At 46.5% G+C, this 13,968-nt stretch overlaps 13 non-coding genes across 13 annotated transcripts; all 13 read left to right on the forward strand.

Moving 5' to 3' along the window:
* The first annotated feature begins 845 nt into the window (after nt 1–845).
* LOC144800248 (U5 spliceosomal RNA) lies at nt 846–960 on the forward strand. Its single transcript, XR_013604160.1, has one exon. It is a non-coding gene; the product is annotated as a U5 spliceosomal RNA (small nuclear RNA).
* Nucleotides 961–1,895: 935 nt separating this feature from the next.
* On the forward strand, nt 1,896–2,010 carry LOC144800249 (U5 spliceosomal RNA). The gene has a single exon (XR_013604161.1). It is a non-coding gene; the product is annotated as a U5 spliceosomal RNA (small nuclear RNA).
* A 935-nt stretch (nt 2,011–2,945) lies between these two features.
* On the forward strand, nt 2,946–3,060 carry LOC144800501 (U5 spliceosomal RNA). The gene has a single exon (XR_013604397.1). It is a non-coding gene; the product is annotated as a U5 spliceosomal RNA (small nuclear RNA).
* A 935-nt stretch (nt 3,061–3,995) lies between these two features.
* On the forward strand, nt 3,996–4,110 carry LOC144800250 (U5 spliceosomal RNA). Its single transcript, XR_013604162.1, has one exon. It is a non-coding gene; the product is annotated as a U5 spliceosomal RNA (small nuclear RNA).
* Nucleotides 4,111–5,045: 935 nt separating this feature from the next.
* Nucleotides 5,046–5,160, forward strand: LOC144800251 (U5 spliceosomal RNA). The gene has a single exon (XR_013604163.1). It is a non-coding gene; the product is annotated as a U5 spliceosomal RNA (small nuclear RNA).
* A 935-nt stretch (nt 5,161–6,095) lies between these two features.
* On the forward strand, nt 6,096–6,210 carry LOC144800253 (U5 spliceosomal RNA). Its single transcript, XR_013604165.1, has one exon. It is a non-coding gene; the product is annotated as a U5 spliceosomal RNA (small nuclear RNA).
* A 935-nt stretch (nt 6,211–7,145) lies between these two features.
* Nucleotides 7,146–7,260, forward strand: LOC144800315 (U5 spliceosomal RNA). The gene has a single exon (XR_013604226.1). It is a non-coding gene; the product is annotated as a U5 spliceosomal RNA (small nuclear RNA).
* Nucleotides 7,261–8,195: 935 nt separating this feature from the next.
* Nucleotides 8,196–8,310, forward strand: LOC144800943 (U5 spliceosomal RNA). Its single transcript, XR_013604821.1, has one exon. It is a non-coding gene; the product is annotated as a U5 spliceosomal RNA (small nuclear RNA).
* Nucleotides 8,311–9,245: 935 nt separating this feature from the next.
* Nucleotides 9,246–9,360, forward strand: LOC144800316 (U5 spliceosomal RNA). The gene has a single exon (XR_013604227.1). It is a non-coding gene; the product is annotated as a U5 spliceosomal RNA (small nuclear RNA).
* Nucleotides 9,361–10,295: 935 nt separating this feature from the next.
* On the forward strand, nt 10,296–10,410 carry LOC144800254 (U5 spliceosomal RNA). Its single transcript, XR_013604166.1, has one exon. It is a non-coding gene; the product is annotated as a U5 spliceosomal RNA (small nuclear RNA).
* A 935-nt stretch (nt 10,411–11,345) lies between these two features.
* Nucleotides 11,346–11,460, forward strand: LOC144800255 (U5 spliceosomal RNA). Its single transcript, XR_013604167.1, has one exon. It is a non-coding gene; the product is annotated as a U5 spliceosomal RNA (small nuclear RNA).
* A 935-nt stretch (nt 11,461–12,395) lies between these two features.
* On the forward strand, nt 12,396–12,510 carry LOC144800256 (U5 spliceosomal RNA). Its single transcript, XR_013604168.1, has one exon. It is a non-coding gene; the product is annotated as a U5 spliceosomal RNA (small nuclear RNA).
* A 922-nt stretch (nt 12,511–13,432) lies between these two features.
* Nucleotides 13,433–13,547, forward strand: LOC144800257 (U5 spliceosomal RNA). Its single transcript, XR_013604169.1, has one exon. It is a non-coding gene; the product is annotated as a U5 spliceosomal RNA (small nuclear RNA).
* The last annotated feature ends 421 nt before the right edge of the window (nt 13,548–13,968 follow it).

Consider the following 13,968-nt stretch of genomic DNA (forward strand, 5'->3'; position numbering starts at 1 on the left):
TGTTTTATTCCTGAACTCTCTGCTTGCTCATTTGCATCGACAGAGTGCAGGAGAGGTGCATCATGGGAAAGAGCTTGTGCAGTGCATGAGATTGCTTTTCGTGACTATCTTGGAATTTCACGATAGCAGGCAGTATGTTTTCTCCTCTCTTAATATTCCTGCTGTCAGAGGCCAGACGTCACCCTCCTTTTTCAAGGTGGCACCTAGACTCACGCTGTGCTTTTCATAGGGCTTGCCCGTTATTTGTGCCCGTTAGAGGTGCCCCATAGAGGTTGGCCAATCCTGAGTCGGTGCCCTGAGAGGGTGGCCAATCATGAGTCAGATTCCTCTCAGGTACACTTGAAGCGGCACGCCAGTCCTGTTTCATGTGCCTCTAGCCTAGACAGATATATACTTCTATATTCAGGTTTAATGAAAGTACGTACGAAAAAGGGACTTAAAGTGCATGGCTATGTGCAGAGCACAGTGGTGGCTCACAGCCTATCGATTGGAAGGATGGTGTGGAAAGCGTAAAATCGCTGGGGGACAAAAGTCCTACAGTGTCACTTCACCTAAAGCCTGATGCACGCTTCCCGTTCCCCTTGCCCAGCAGCCGCAACGCCTCCTAATGAGCTGAGGTGTGTACAGAAAAGAATTTGCATATTTCCAGACAGACGCATGGGAACTGTCCACCTTTTTGATTTTCTGTGCTTTGAGCAGAGACTCTGAAAATTGGGCCTGCTTCCCTCACTGGCCTGGTTCTTGTCCTCTTTCTTAGAGCCTAAAAATACCTCTCAGGTCCTCACCCTCGCAATGACGGGGTCTTTGATGTGGTGCCACTTACCCCCAGAGAGCCATATTCTAACTTACTCTGGTTTCTCTTCAAAACGAAAAAATCTTTCGCCTTTTACTAAAGATTTCCGTGGAGAGGAACATTTACGAGTTTATTCAATTTTTTTAAGCCTTACCACCGGTGAGGCTGTTTATCTTGTGTTTAAAAGAAAAGCATTAGAAATTGGTGAATATATCTGCGAGTTGTCTGCTGCTGTTTTTTGGGGACATGAGCTTAGGTGTTTTATTCCTGAACTCTCTGCTTGCTCATTTGCATAGACAGAGTGCAGGAGAGGTGCATCATGGGAAAGAGCTTGTGCAGTGCATGAGATTGCTTTTCGTGACTATCTTGGAATTTCACGATAGCAGGCAGTATGTTTTCTCCTCTCTTAATATTCCTGCTGTCAGAGGCCAGACGTCACCCTCCTTTTTCAAGGTGTCACCTAGACTCACGCTGTGCTTTTCATAGGGCTTGCCCGTTATTTGTCCACGTTAGAGGTGCCCCATAGAGGTTGGCCAATCCTGAGTCGGTGCCCTGAGAGGGTGGCCAATCCTGAGTCAGATTCCTCTCAGGTACACTTGAAGCGGCACGCCAGTCCTGTTTCATGTGCCTCTAGCCTAGACAGATATATACTTCTATATTCAGGTTTAATGAAAGTACGTGCGAAAAAGGGACTTAAAGTGCATGGCTATGTGCAGAGCACAGTGGTGGCTCACAGCCTATCGATTGGAAGGATGGTGTGGAAAGCGTAAAATCGCTGGGGGACAAAAGTCCTACAGTGTCACTTCACCTAAAGCCTGATGCACGCTTCCCGTTCCCCTTGCCCAGCAGCCGCAACGCCTCCTAATGAGCTGAGGTGTGTACAGAAAAGAATTTGCATATTTCCAGACAGACGCATGGGAACTGTCCACCTTTTTGATTTTCTGTGCTTTGAGCAGAGACTCTGAAAATTGGGCCTGCTTCCCTCACTGGCCTGGTTCTTGTCCTCTTTCTTAGAGCCTAAAAATACCTCTCAGGTCCTCACCCTCGCAATGACGGGGTCTTTGATGTGGTGCCACTTACCCCCAGAGAGCCATATTCTAACTTACTCTGGTTTCTCTTCAAAACGAAAAAATCTTTCGCCTTTTACTAAAGATTTCCGTGGAGAGGAACATTTACGAGTTTATTCAATTTTTTTAAGCCTTACCACCGGTGAGGCTGTTTATCTTGTGTTTAAAAGAAAAGCATTAGAAATTGGTGAATATATCTGCGAGTTGTCTGCTGCTGTTTTTTGGGGACATGAGCTTAGGTGTTTTATTCCTGAACTCTCTGCTTGCTCATTTGCATAGACAGAGTGCAGGAGAGGTGCATCATGGGAAAGAGCTTGTGCAGTGCATGAGATTGCTTTTCGTGACTATCTTGGAATTTCACGATAGCAGGCAGTATGTTTTCTCCTCTCTTAATATTCCTGCTGTCAGAGGCCAGACGTCACCCTCCTTTTTCAAGGTGTCACCTAGACTCACGCTGTGCTTTTCATAGGGCTTGCCCGTTATTTGTGCACGTTAGAGGTGCCCCATAGAGGTTGGCCAATCCTGAGTCGGTGCCCTGAGAGGGTGGCCAATCCTGAGTCAGATTCCTCTCAGGTACACTTGAAGCGGCACGCCAGTCCTGTTTCATGTGCCTCTAGCCTAGACAGATATATACTTCTATATTCAGGTTTAATGAAAGTACGTGCGAAAAAGGGACTTAAAGTGCATGGCTATGTGCAGAGCACAGTGGTGGCTCACAGCCTATCGATTGGAAGGATGGTGTGGAAAGCGTAAAATCGCTGGGGGACAAAAGTCCTACAGTGTCACTTCACCTAAAGCCTGATGCACGCTTCCCGTTCCCCTTGCCCAGCAGCCGCAACGCCTCCTAATGAGCTGAGGTGTGTACAGAAAAGAATTTGCATATTTCCAGACAGACGCATGGGAACTGTCCACCTTTTTGATTTTCTGTGCTTTGAGCAGAGACTCTGAAAATTGGGCCTGCTTCCCTCACTGGCCTGGTTCTTGTCCTCTTTCTTAGAGCCTAAAAATACCTCTCAGGTCCTCACCCTCGCAATGACGGGGTCTTTGATGTGGTGCCACTTACCCCCAGAGAGCCATATTCTAACTTACTCTGGTTTCTCTTCAAAATGAAAAAATCTTTTGCCTTTTACTAAAGATTTCCGTGGAGAGGAACATTTACGAGTTTATTCAATTTTTTTAAGCCTTACCACAGGTGAGGCTGTTTATCATGTGTTTAAAAGAAAAGCATTAGAAATTGGTGAATATATCTGCGAGTTGTCTGCTGCTGTTTTTTGGGGACATGAGCTTAGGTGTTTTATTCCTGAACTCTCTGCTTGCTCATTTGCATCGACAGAGTGCAGGAGAGGTGCATCATGGGAAAGAGCTTGTGCAGTGCATGAGATTGCTTTTCGTGACTATCTTGGAATTTCACGATAGCAGGCAGTATGTTTTCTCCTCTCTTAATATTCCTGCTGTCAGAGGCCAGACGTCACCCTCCTTTTTCAAGGTGGCACCTAGACTCACGCTGTGCTTTTCATAGGGCTTGCCCGTTATTTGTGCACGTTAGAGGTGCCCCATAGAGGTTGGCCAATCCTGAGTCGGTGCCCTGAGAGGGTGGCCAATCCTGAGTCAGATTCCTCTCAGGTACACTTGAAGCGGCACGCCAGTCCTGTTTCATGTGCCTCTAGCCTAGACAGATATATACTTCTATATTCAGGTTTAATGAAAGTACGTGCGAAAAAGGGACTTAAAGTGCATGGCTATGTGCAGAGCACAGTGGTGGCTCACAGCCTATCGATTGGAAGGATGGTGTGGAAAGCGTAAAATCGCTGGGGGACAAAAGTCCTACAGTGTCACTTCACCTAAAGCCTGATGCACGCTTCCCGTTCCCCTTGCCCAGCAGCCGCAACGCCTCCTAATGAGCTGAGGTGTGTACAGAAAAGAATTTGCATATTTCCAGACAGACGCATGGGAACTGTCCACCTTTTTGATTTTCTGTGCTTTGAGCAGAGACTCTGAAAATTGGGCCTGCTTCCCTCACTGGCCTGGTTCTTGTCCTCTTTCTTAGAGCCTAAAAATACCTCTCAGGTCCTCACCCTCGCAATGACGGGGTCTTTGATGTGGTGCCACTTACCCCCAGAGAGCCATATTCTAACTTACTCTGGTTTCTCTTCAAAACGAAAAAATCTTTCGCCTTTTACTAAAGATTTCCGTGGAGAGGAACATTTACGAGTTTATTCAATTTTTTTAAGCCTTACCACCGGTGAGGCTGTTTATCTTGTGTTTAAAAGAAAAGCATTAGAAATTGGTGAATATATCTGCGAGTTGTCTGCTGCTGTTTTTTGGGGACATGAGCTTAGGTGTTTTATTCCTGAACTCTCTGCTTGCTCATTTGCATAGACAGAGTGCAGGAGAGGTGCATCATGGGAAAGAGCTTGTGCAGTGCATGAGATTGCTTTTCGTGACTATCTTGGAATTTCACGATAGCAGGCAGTATGTTTTCTCCTCTCTTAATATTCCTGCTGTCAGAGGCCAGACGTCACCCTCCTTTTTCAAGGTGTCACCTAGACTCACGCTGTGCTTTTCATAGGGCTTGCCCGTTATTTGTGCACGTTAGAGGTGCCCCATAGAGGTTGGCCAATCCTGAGTCGGTGCCCTGAGAGGGTGGCCAATCCTGAGTCAGATTCCTCTCAGGTACACTTGAAGCGGCACGCCAGTCCTGTTTCATGTGCCTCTAGCCTAGACAGATATATACTTCTATATTCAGGTTTAATGAAAGTACGTGCGAAAAAGGGACTTAAAGTGCATGGCTATGTGCAGAGCACAGTGGTGGCTCACAGCCTATCGATTGGAAGGATGGTGTGGAAAGCGTAAAATCGCTGGGGGACAAAAGTCCTACAGTGTCACTTCACCTAAAGCCTGATGCACGCTTCCCGTTCCCCTTGCCCAGCAGCCGCAACGCCTCCTAATGAGCTGAGGTGTGTACAGAAAAGAATTTGCATATTTCCAGACAGACGCATGGGAACTGTCCACCTTTTTGATTTTCTGTGCTTTGAGCAGAGACTCTGAAAATTGGGCCTGCTTCCCTCACTGGCCTGGTTCTTGTCCTCTTTCTTAGAGCCTAAAAATACCTCTCAGGTCCTCACCCTCGCAATGACGGGGTCTTTGATGTGGTGCCACTTACCCCCAGAGAGCCATATTCTAACTTACTCTGGTTTCTCTTCAAAACGAAAAAATCTTTCGCCTTTTACTAAAGATTTCCGTGGAGAGGAACATTTACGAGTTTATTCAATTTTTTTAAGCCTTACCACCGGTGAGGCTGTTTATCTTGTGTTTAAAAGAAAAGCATTAGAAATTGGTGAATATATCTGCGAGTTGTCTGCTGCTGTTTTTTGGGGACATGAGCTTAGGTGTTTTATTCCTGAACTCTCTGCTTGCTCATTTGCATAGACAGAGTGCAGGAGAGGTGCATCATGGGAAAGAGCTTGTGCAGTGCATGAGATTGCTTTTCGTGACTATCTTGGAATTTCACGATAGCAGGCAGTATGTTTTCTCCTCTCTTAATATTCCTGCTGTCAGAGGCCAGACGTCACCCTCCTTTTTCAAGGTGGCACCTAGACTCACGCTGTGCTTTTCATAGGGCTTGCCCGTTATTTGTGCACGTTAGAGGTGCCCCATAGAGGTTGGCCAATCCTGAGTCGGTGCCCTGAGAGGGTGGCCAATCATGAGTCAGATTCCTCTCAGGTACACTTGAAGCGGCACGCCAGTCCTGTTTCATGTGCCTCTAGCCTAGACAGATATATACTTCTATATTCAGGTTTAATGAAAGTACGTGCGAAAAAGGGACTTAAAGTGCATGGCTATGTGCAGAGCACAGTGGTGGCTCACAGCCTATCGATTGGAAGGATGGTGTGGAAAGCGTAAAATCGCTGGGGGACAAAAGTCCTACAGTGTCACTTCACCTAAAGCCTGATGCACGCTTCCCGTTCCCCTTGCCCAGCAGCTGCAACGCCTCCTAATGAGCTGAGGTGTGTACAGAAAAGAATTTGCATATTTCCAGACAGACGCATGGGAACTGTCCACCTTTTTGATTTTCTGTGCTTTGAGCAGAGACTCTGAAAATTGGGCCTGCTTCCCTCACTGGCCTGGTTCTTGTCCTCTTTCTTAGAGCCTAAAAATACCTCTCAGGTCCTCACCCTCGCAATGACGGGGTCTTTGATGTGGTGCCACTTACCCCCAGAGAGCCATATTCTAACTTACTCTGGTTTCTCTTCAAAACGAAAAAATCTTTCGCCTTTTACTAAAGATTTCCGTGGAGAGGAACATTTACGAGTTTATTCAATTTTTTTAAGCCTTACCACCGGTGAGGCTGTTTATCTTGTGTTTAAAAGAAAAGCATTAGAAATTGGTGAATATATCTGCGAGTTGTCTGCTGCTGTTTTTTGGGGACATGAGCTTAGGTGTTTTATTCCTGAACTCTCTGCTTGCTCATTTGCATAGACAGAGTGCAGGAGAGGTGCATCATGGGAAAGAGCTTGTGCAGTGCATGAGATTGCTTTTCGTGACTATCTTGGAATTTCACGATAGCAGGCAGTATGTTTTCTCCTCTCTTAATATTCCTGCTGTCAGAGGCCAGACGTCACCCTCCTTTTTCAAGGTGTCACCTAGACTCACGCTGTGCTTTTCATAGGGCTTGCCCGTTATTTGTGCACGTTAGAGGTGCCCCATAGAGGTTGGCCAATCCTGAGTCGGTGCCCTGAGAGGGTGGCCAATCCTGAGTCAGATTCCTCTCAGGTACACTTGAAGCGGCACGCCAGTCCTGTTTCATGTGCCTCTAGCCTAGACAGATATATACTTCTATATTCAGGTTTAATGAAAGTACGTGCGAAAAAGGGACTTAAAGTGCATGGCTATGTGCAGAGCACAGTGGTGGCTCACAGCCTATCGATTGGAAGGATGGTGTGGAAAGCGTAAAATCGCTGGGGGACAAAAGTCCTACAGTGTCACTTCACCTAAAGCCTGATGCACGCTTCCCGTTCCCCTTGCCCAGCAGCCGCAACGCCTCCTAATGAGCTGAGGTGTGTACAGAAAAGAATTTGCATATTTCCAGACAGACGCATGGGAACTGTCCACCTTTTTGATTTTCTGTGCTTTGAGCAGAGACTCTGAAAATTGGGCCTGCTTCCCTCACTGGCCTGGTTCTTGTCCTCTTTCTTAGAGCCTAAAAATACCTCTCAGGTCCTCACCCTCGCAATGACGGGGTCTTTGATGTGGTGCCACTTACCCCCAGAGAGCCATATTCTAACTTACTCTGGTTTCTCTTCAAAACGAAAAAATCTTTTGCCTTTTACTAAAGATTTCCGTGGAGAGGAACATTTACGAGTTTATTCAATTTTTTTAAGCCTTACCACAGGTGAGGCTGTTTATCGTGTGTTTAAAAGAAAAGCATTAGAAATTGGTGAATATATCTGCGAGTTGTCTGCTGCTGTTTTTTGGGGACATGAGCTTAGGTGTTTTATTCCTGAACTCTCTGCTTGCTCATTTGCATCGACAGAGTGCAGGAGAGGTGCATCATGGGAAAGAGCTTGTGCAGTGCATGAGATTGCTTTTCGTGACTATCTTGGAATTTCACGATAGCAGGCAGTATGTTTTCTCCTCTCTTAATATTCCTGCTGTCAGAGGCCAGACGTCACCCTCCTTTTTCAAGGTGGCACCTAGACTCACGCTGTGCTTTTCATAGGGCTTGCCCGTTATTTGTGCACGTTAGAGGTGCCCCATAGAGGTTGGCCAATCCTGAGTCGGTGCCCTGAGAGGGTGGCCAATCCTGAGTCAGATTCCTCTCAGGTACACTTGAAGCGGCACGCCAGTCCTGTTTCATGTGCCTCTAGCCTAGACAGATATATACTTCTATATTCAGGTTTAATGAAAGTACGTGCGAAAAAGGGACTTAAAGTGCATGGCTATGTGCAGAGCACAGTGGTGGCTCACAGCCTATCGATTGGAAGGATGGTGTGGAAAGCGTAAAATCGCTGGGGGACAAAAGTCCTACAGTGTCACTTCACCTAAAGCCTGATGCACGCTTCCCGTTCCCCTTGCCCAGCAGCCGCAACGCCTCCTAATGAGCTGAGGTGTGTACAGAAAAGAATTTGCATATTTCCAGACAGACGCATGGGAACTGTCCACCTTTTTGATTTTCTGTGCTTTGAGCAGAGACTCTGAAAATTGGGCCTGCTTCCCTCACTGGCCTGGTTCTTGTCCTCTTTCTTAGAGCCTAAAAATACCTCTCAGGTCCTCACCCTCGCAATGACGGGGTCTTTGATGTGGTGCCACTTACCCCCAGAGAGCCATATTCTAACTTACTCTGGTTTCTCTTCAAAACGAAAAAATCTTTCGCCTTTTACTAAAGATTTCCGTGGAGAGGAACATTTACGAGTTTATTCAATTTTTTTAAGCCTTACCACCAGTGAGGCTGTTTATCTTGTGTTTAAAAGAAAAGCATTAGAAATTGGTGAATATATCTGCGAGTTGTCTGCTGCTGTTTTTTGGGGACATGAGCTTAGGTGTTTTATTCCTGAACTCTCTGCTTGCTCATTTGCATAGACAGAGTGCAGGAGAGGTGCATCATGGGAAAGAGCTTGTGCAGTGCATGAGATTGCTTTTCGTGACTATCTTGGAATTTCGCGATAGCAGGCAGTATGTTTTCTCCTCTCTTAATATTCCTGCTGTCAGAGGCCAGACGTCACCCTCCTTTTTCAAGGTGTCACCTAGACTCATGCTGTGCTTTTCATAGGGCTTGCCCGTTATTTGTGCACGTTAGAGGTGCCCCATAGAGGTTGGCCAATCCTGAGTCGGTGCCCTGAGAGGGTGGCCAATCCTGAGTCAGATTCCTCTCAGGTACACTTGAAGCGGCACGCCAGTCCTGTTTCATGTGCCTCTAGCCTAGACAGATATATACTTCTATATTCAGGTTTAATGAAAGTACGTGCGAAAAAGGGACTTAAAGTGCATGGCTATGTGCAGAGCACAGTGGTGGCTCACAGCCTATCGATTGGAAGGATGGTGTGGAAAGCGTAAAATCGCTGGGGGACAAAAGTCCTACAGTGTCACTTCACCTAAAGCCTGATGCACGCTTCCCGTTCCCCTTGCCCAGCAGCCGCAACGCCTCCTAATGAGCTGAGGTGTGTACAGAAAAGAATTTGCATATTTCCAGACAGACGCATGGGAACTGTCCACCTTTTTGATTTTCTGTGCTTTGAGCAGAGACTCTGAAAATTGGGCCTGCTTCCCTCACTGGCCTGGTTCTTGTCCTCTTTCTTAGAGCCTAAAAATACCTCTCAGGTCCTCACCCTCGCAATGACGGGGTCTTTGATGTGGTGCCACTTACCCCCAGAGAGCCATATTCTAACTTACTCTGGTTTCTCTTCAAAACGAAAAAATCTTTTGCCTTTTACTAAAGATTTCCGTGGAGAGGAACATTTACGAGTTTATTCAATTTTTTTAAGCCTTACCACAGGTGAGGCTGTTTATCGTGTGTTTAAAAGAAAAGCATTAGAAATTGGTGAATATATCTGCGAGTTGTCTGCTGCTGTTTTTTGGGGACATGAGCTTAGGTGTTTTATTCCTGAACTCTCTGCTTGCTCATTTGCATCGACAGAGTGCAGGAGAGGTGCATCATGGGAAAGAGCTTGTGCAGTGCATGAGATTGCTTTTCGTGACTATCTTGGAATTTCACGATAGCAGGCAGTATGTTTTCTCCTCTCTTAATATTCCTGCTGTCAGAGGCCAGACGTCACCCTCCTTTTTCAAGGTGGCACCTAGACTCACGCTGTGCTTTTCATAGGGCTTGCCCGTTATTTGTGCACGTTAGAGGTGCCCCATAGAGGTTGGCCAATCCTGAGTCGGTGCCCTGAGAGGGTGGCCAATCCTGAGTCAGATTCCTCTCAGGTACACTTGAAGCGGCACGCCAGTCCTGTTTCATGTGCCTCTAGCCTAGACAGATATATACTTCTATATTCAGGTTTAATGAAAGTACGTGCGAAAAAGGGACTTAAAGTGCATGGCTATGTGCAGAGCACAGTGGTGGCTCACAGCCTATCGATTGGAAGGATGGTGTGGAAAGCGTAAAATCGCTGGGGGACAAAAGTCCTACAGTGTCACTTCACCTAAAGCCTGATGCACGCTTCCCGTTCCCCTTGCCCAGCAGCCGCAACGCCTCCTAATGAGCTGAGGTGTGTACAGAAAAGAATTTGCATATTTCCAGACAGACGCATGGGAACTGTCCACCTTTTTGATTTTCTGTGCTTTGAGCAGAGACTCCGAAAATTGGGCCTGCTTCCCTCACTGGCCTGGTTCTTGTCCTCTTTCTTAGAGCCTAAAAATACCTCTCAGGTCCTCACCCTCGCAATGACGGGGTCTTTGATGTGGTGCCACTTACCCCCAGAGAGCCATATTCTAACTTACTCTGGTTTCTCTTCAAAACGAAAAAATCTTTCGCCTTTTACTAAAGATTTCCGTGGAGAGGAACATTTACGAGTTTATTCAATTTTTTTAAGCCTTACCACCGGTGAGGCTGTTTATCTTGTGTTTAAAAGAAAAGCATTAGAAATTGGTGAATATATATGCGAGTTGTCTGCTGCTGTTTTTTGGGGACATGAGCTTAGGTGTTTTATTCCTGAACTCTCTGCTTGCTCATTTGCATAGACAGAGTGCAGGAGAGGTGCATCATGGGAAAGAGCTTGTGCAGTGCATGAGATTGCTTTTCGTGACTATCTTGGAATTTCACGATAGCAGGCAGTATGTTTTCTCCTCTCTTAATATTCCTGCTGTCAGAGGCCAGACGTCACCCTCCTTTTTCAAGGTGTCACCTAGACTCACGCTGTGCTTTTCATAGGGCTTGCCCGTTATTTGTGCACGTTAGAGGTGCCCCATAGAGGTTGGCCAATCCTGAGTCGGTGCCCTGAGAGGGTGGCCAATCCTGAGTCAGATTCCTCTCAGGTACACTTGAAGCGGCACGCCAGTCCTGTTTCATGTGCCTCTAGCCTAGACAGATATATACTTCTATATTCAGGTTTAATGAAAGTACGTGCGAAAAAGGGACTTAAAGTGCATGGCTATGTGCAGAGCACAGTGGTGGCTCACAGCCTATCGATTGGAAGGATGGTGTGGAAAGCGTAAAATCGCTGGGGGACAAAAGTCCTACAGTGTCACTTCACCTAAAGCCTGATGCACGCTTCCCGTTCCCCTTGCCCAGCAGCCGCAACGCCTCCTAATGAGCTGAGGTGTGTACAGAAAAGAATTTGCATATTTCCAGACAGACGCATGGGAACTGTCCACCTTTTTGATTTTCTGTGCTTTGAGCAGAGACTCTGAAAATTGGGCCTGCTTCCCTCACTGGCCTGGTTCTTGTCCTCTTTCTTAGAGCCTAAAAATACCTCTCAGGTCCTCACCCTCGCAATGACGGGGTCTTTGATGTGGTGCCACTTACCCCCAGAGAGCCATATTCTAACTTACTCTGGTTTCTCTTCAAAACGAAAAAATCTTTCGCCTTTTACTAAAGATTTCCGTGGAGAGGAACATTTACGAGTTTATTCAATTTTTTTAAGCCTTACCACCGGTGAGGCTGTTTATCTTGTGTTTAAAAGAAAAGCATTAGAAATTGGTGAATATATCTGCGAGTTGTCTGCTGCTGTTTTTTGGGGACATGAGCTTAGGTGTTTTATTCCTGAACTCTCTGCTTGCTCATTTGCATAGACAGAGTGCAGGAGAGGTGCATCATGGGAAAGAGCTTGTGCAGTGCATGAGATTGCTTTTCGTGACTATCTTGGAATTTCACGATAGCAGGCAGTATGTTTTCTCCTCTCTTAATATTCCTGCTGTCAGAGGCCAGACGTCACCCTCCTTTTTCAAGGTGGCACCTAGACTCACGCTGTGCTTTTCATAGGGCTTGCCCGTTATTTGTGCACGTTAGAGGTGCCCCATAGAGGTTGGCCAATCCTGAGTCGGTGCCCTGAGAGGGTGGCCAATCCTGAGTCAGATTCCTCTCAGGTACACTTGAAGCGGCACGCCAGTCCTGTTTCATGTGCCTCTAGCCTAGACAGATATATACTTCTATATTCAGGTTTAATGAAAGTACGTACGAAAAAGGGACTTAAAGTGCATGGCTATGTGCAGAGCACAGTGGTGGCTCACAGCCTATCGATTCAAAGGATGGTGTGGAAAGCGTAAAATCGCTGGGGGACAAAAGTCCTACAGTGTCACTTCACCTAAAGCCTGATGCACGCTTCCCGTTCCCCTTGCCCAGCAGCCGCAACGCCTCCTAATGAGCTGAGGTGTGTACAGAAAAGAATTTGCATATTTCCAGACAGACGCATGGGAACTGTCCACCTTTTTGATTTTCTGTGCTTTGAGCAGAGACTCTGAAAATTGGGCCTGCTTCCCTCACCGGCCTGGTTCTTGTCCTCTTTCTTAGAGCCTAAAAATACCTCTCAGGTCCTCACCCTCGCAATGACGGGGTCTTTGATGTGGTGCCACTTACCCCCAGAGAGCCATATTCTAACTTACTCTGGTTTCTCTTCAAAACGAAAAAATCTTTCGCCTTTTACTAAAGATTTCCGTGGAGAGGAACATTTACGAGTTTATTCAATTTTTTTAAGCCTTACCACCGGTGAGGCTGTTTATCTTGTGTTTAAAAGAAAAGCATTAGAAATTGGTGAATATATCTGCGAGTTGTCTGCTGCTGTTTTTTGGGGACATGAGCTTAGGTGTTTTATTCCTGAACTCTCTGCTTGCTCATTTGCATAGACAGAGTGCAGGAGAGGTGCATCATGGGAAAGAGCTTGTGCAGTGCATGAGATTGCTTTTCGTGACTATCTTGGAATTTCACGATAGCAGGCAGTATGTTTTCTCCTCTCTTAATATTCCTGCTGTCAGAGGCCAGACGTCACCCTCCTTTTTCAAGGTGGCACCTAGACTCACGCTGTGCTTTTCATAGGGCTTGCCCGTTATTTGTGCCCGTTAGAGGTTGGCCAATCCTGAGTCGGTGCCCTGAGAGGGTGGCCAATCATGAGTCAGATTCCTCTCAGGTACACTTGAAGCGGCACGCCAGTCCTGTTTCATGTGCCTCTAGCCTAGACAGATATATACTTCTATATTCAGGTTTAATGAAAGTACGTACGAAAAAGGGACTTAAAATGCATGGCTATGTGCAGAGCACAGTGGTGGCTCACAGCCTATCGATTGGAAGGATGGTGTGGAAAGCGTAAAATCGCTGGGGGACAAAAGTCCTACAGTGTCACTTCACCTAAAGCCTGATGCACGCTTCCCGTTCCCCTTGCCCAGCAGCCGCAACGCCTCCTAATGAGCTGAGGTGTGTACAGAAAAGAATTTGCATATTTCCAGACAGACGCATGGGAACTGTCCACCTTTTTGATTTTCTGTGCTTTGAGCAGAGACTCTGAAAATTGGGCCTGCTTCCCTCACCGGCCTGGTTCTTGTCCTCTTTCTTAGAGCCTAAAAATACCTCTCAGGTCCTCACCCTCGCAATGACGGGGTCTTTGATGTGGTGCCACTTACCCCCAGAGAGCCATATTCTAACTTACTCTGGTTTCTCTTCAAAACGAAAAAATCTTTCGCCTTTTACTAAAGATTTCCGTGGAGAGGAACATTTACGAGTTTATTCAATTTTTTTAAGCCTTACCACCGGTGAGGCTGTTTATCTTGTGTTTAAAAGAAAAGCATTAGAAATTGGTGAATATATCTGCGAGTTGTCTGCTGCTGTTTTTTGGGGACATGAGCTTAGGTGTTTTATTCCTGAACTCTCTGCTTGCTCATTTGCATAGACAGAGTGCAGGAGAGGTGCATCATGGGAAAGAGCTTGTGCAGTGCATGAGATTGCTTTTCGTGACTATCTTGGAATTTCACGATAGCAGGCAGTATGTTTTCTCCTCTCTTAATATTCCTGCTGTCAGAGGCCAGACGTCACCCTCCTTTTTCAAGGTGGCACCTAGACTCACGCTGTGCTTTTCATAGGGCTTGCCCGTTAGAGGTTGGCCAATCCTGAGTCGGTGCCCTGAGAGGGTGGCCAATCATGAGTCAGATTCCTCTCAGGTACACTTGAAGCGGCACGCCAGT

The sequence above is a fragment of the Lissotriton helveticus genome, chromosome 12 (assembly GCF_964261635.1).
Source record: "Lissotriton helveticus chromosome 12, aLisHel1.1, whole genome shotgun sequence".
Lineage (NCBI taxonomy): Eukaryota > Metazoa > Chordata > Amphibia > Caudata > Salamandridae > Lissotriton > Lissotriton helveticus.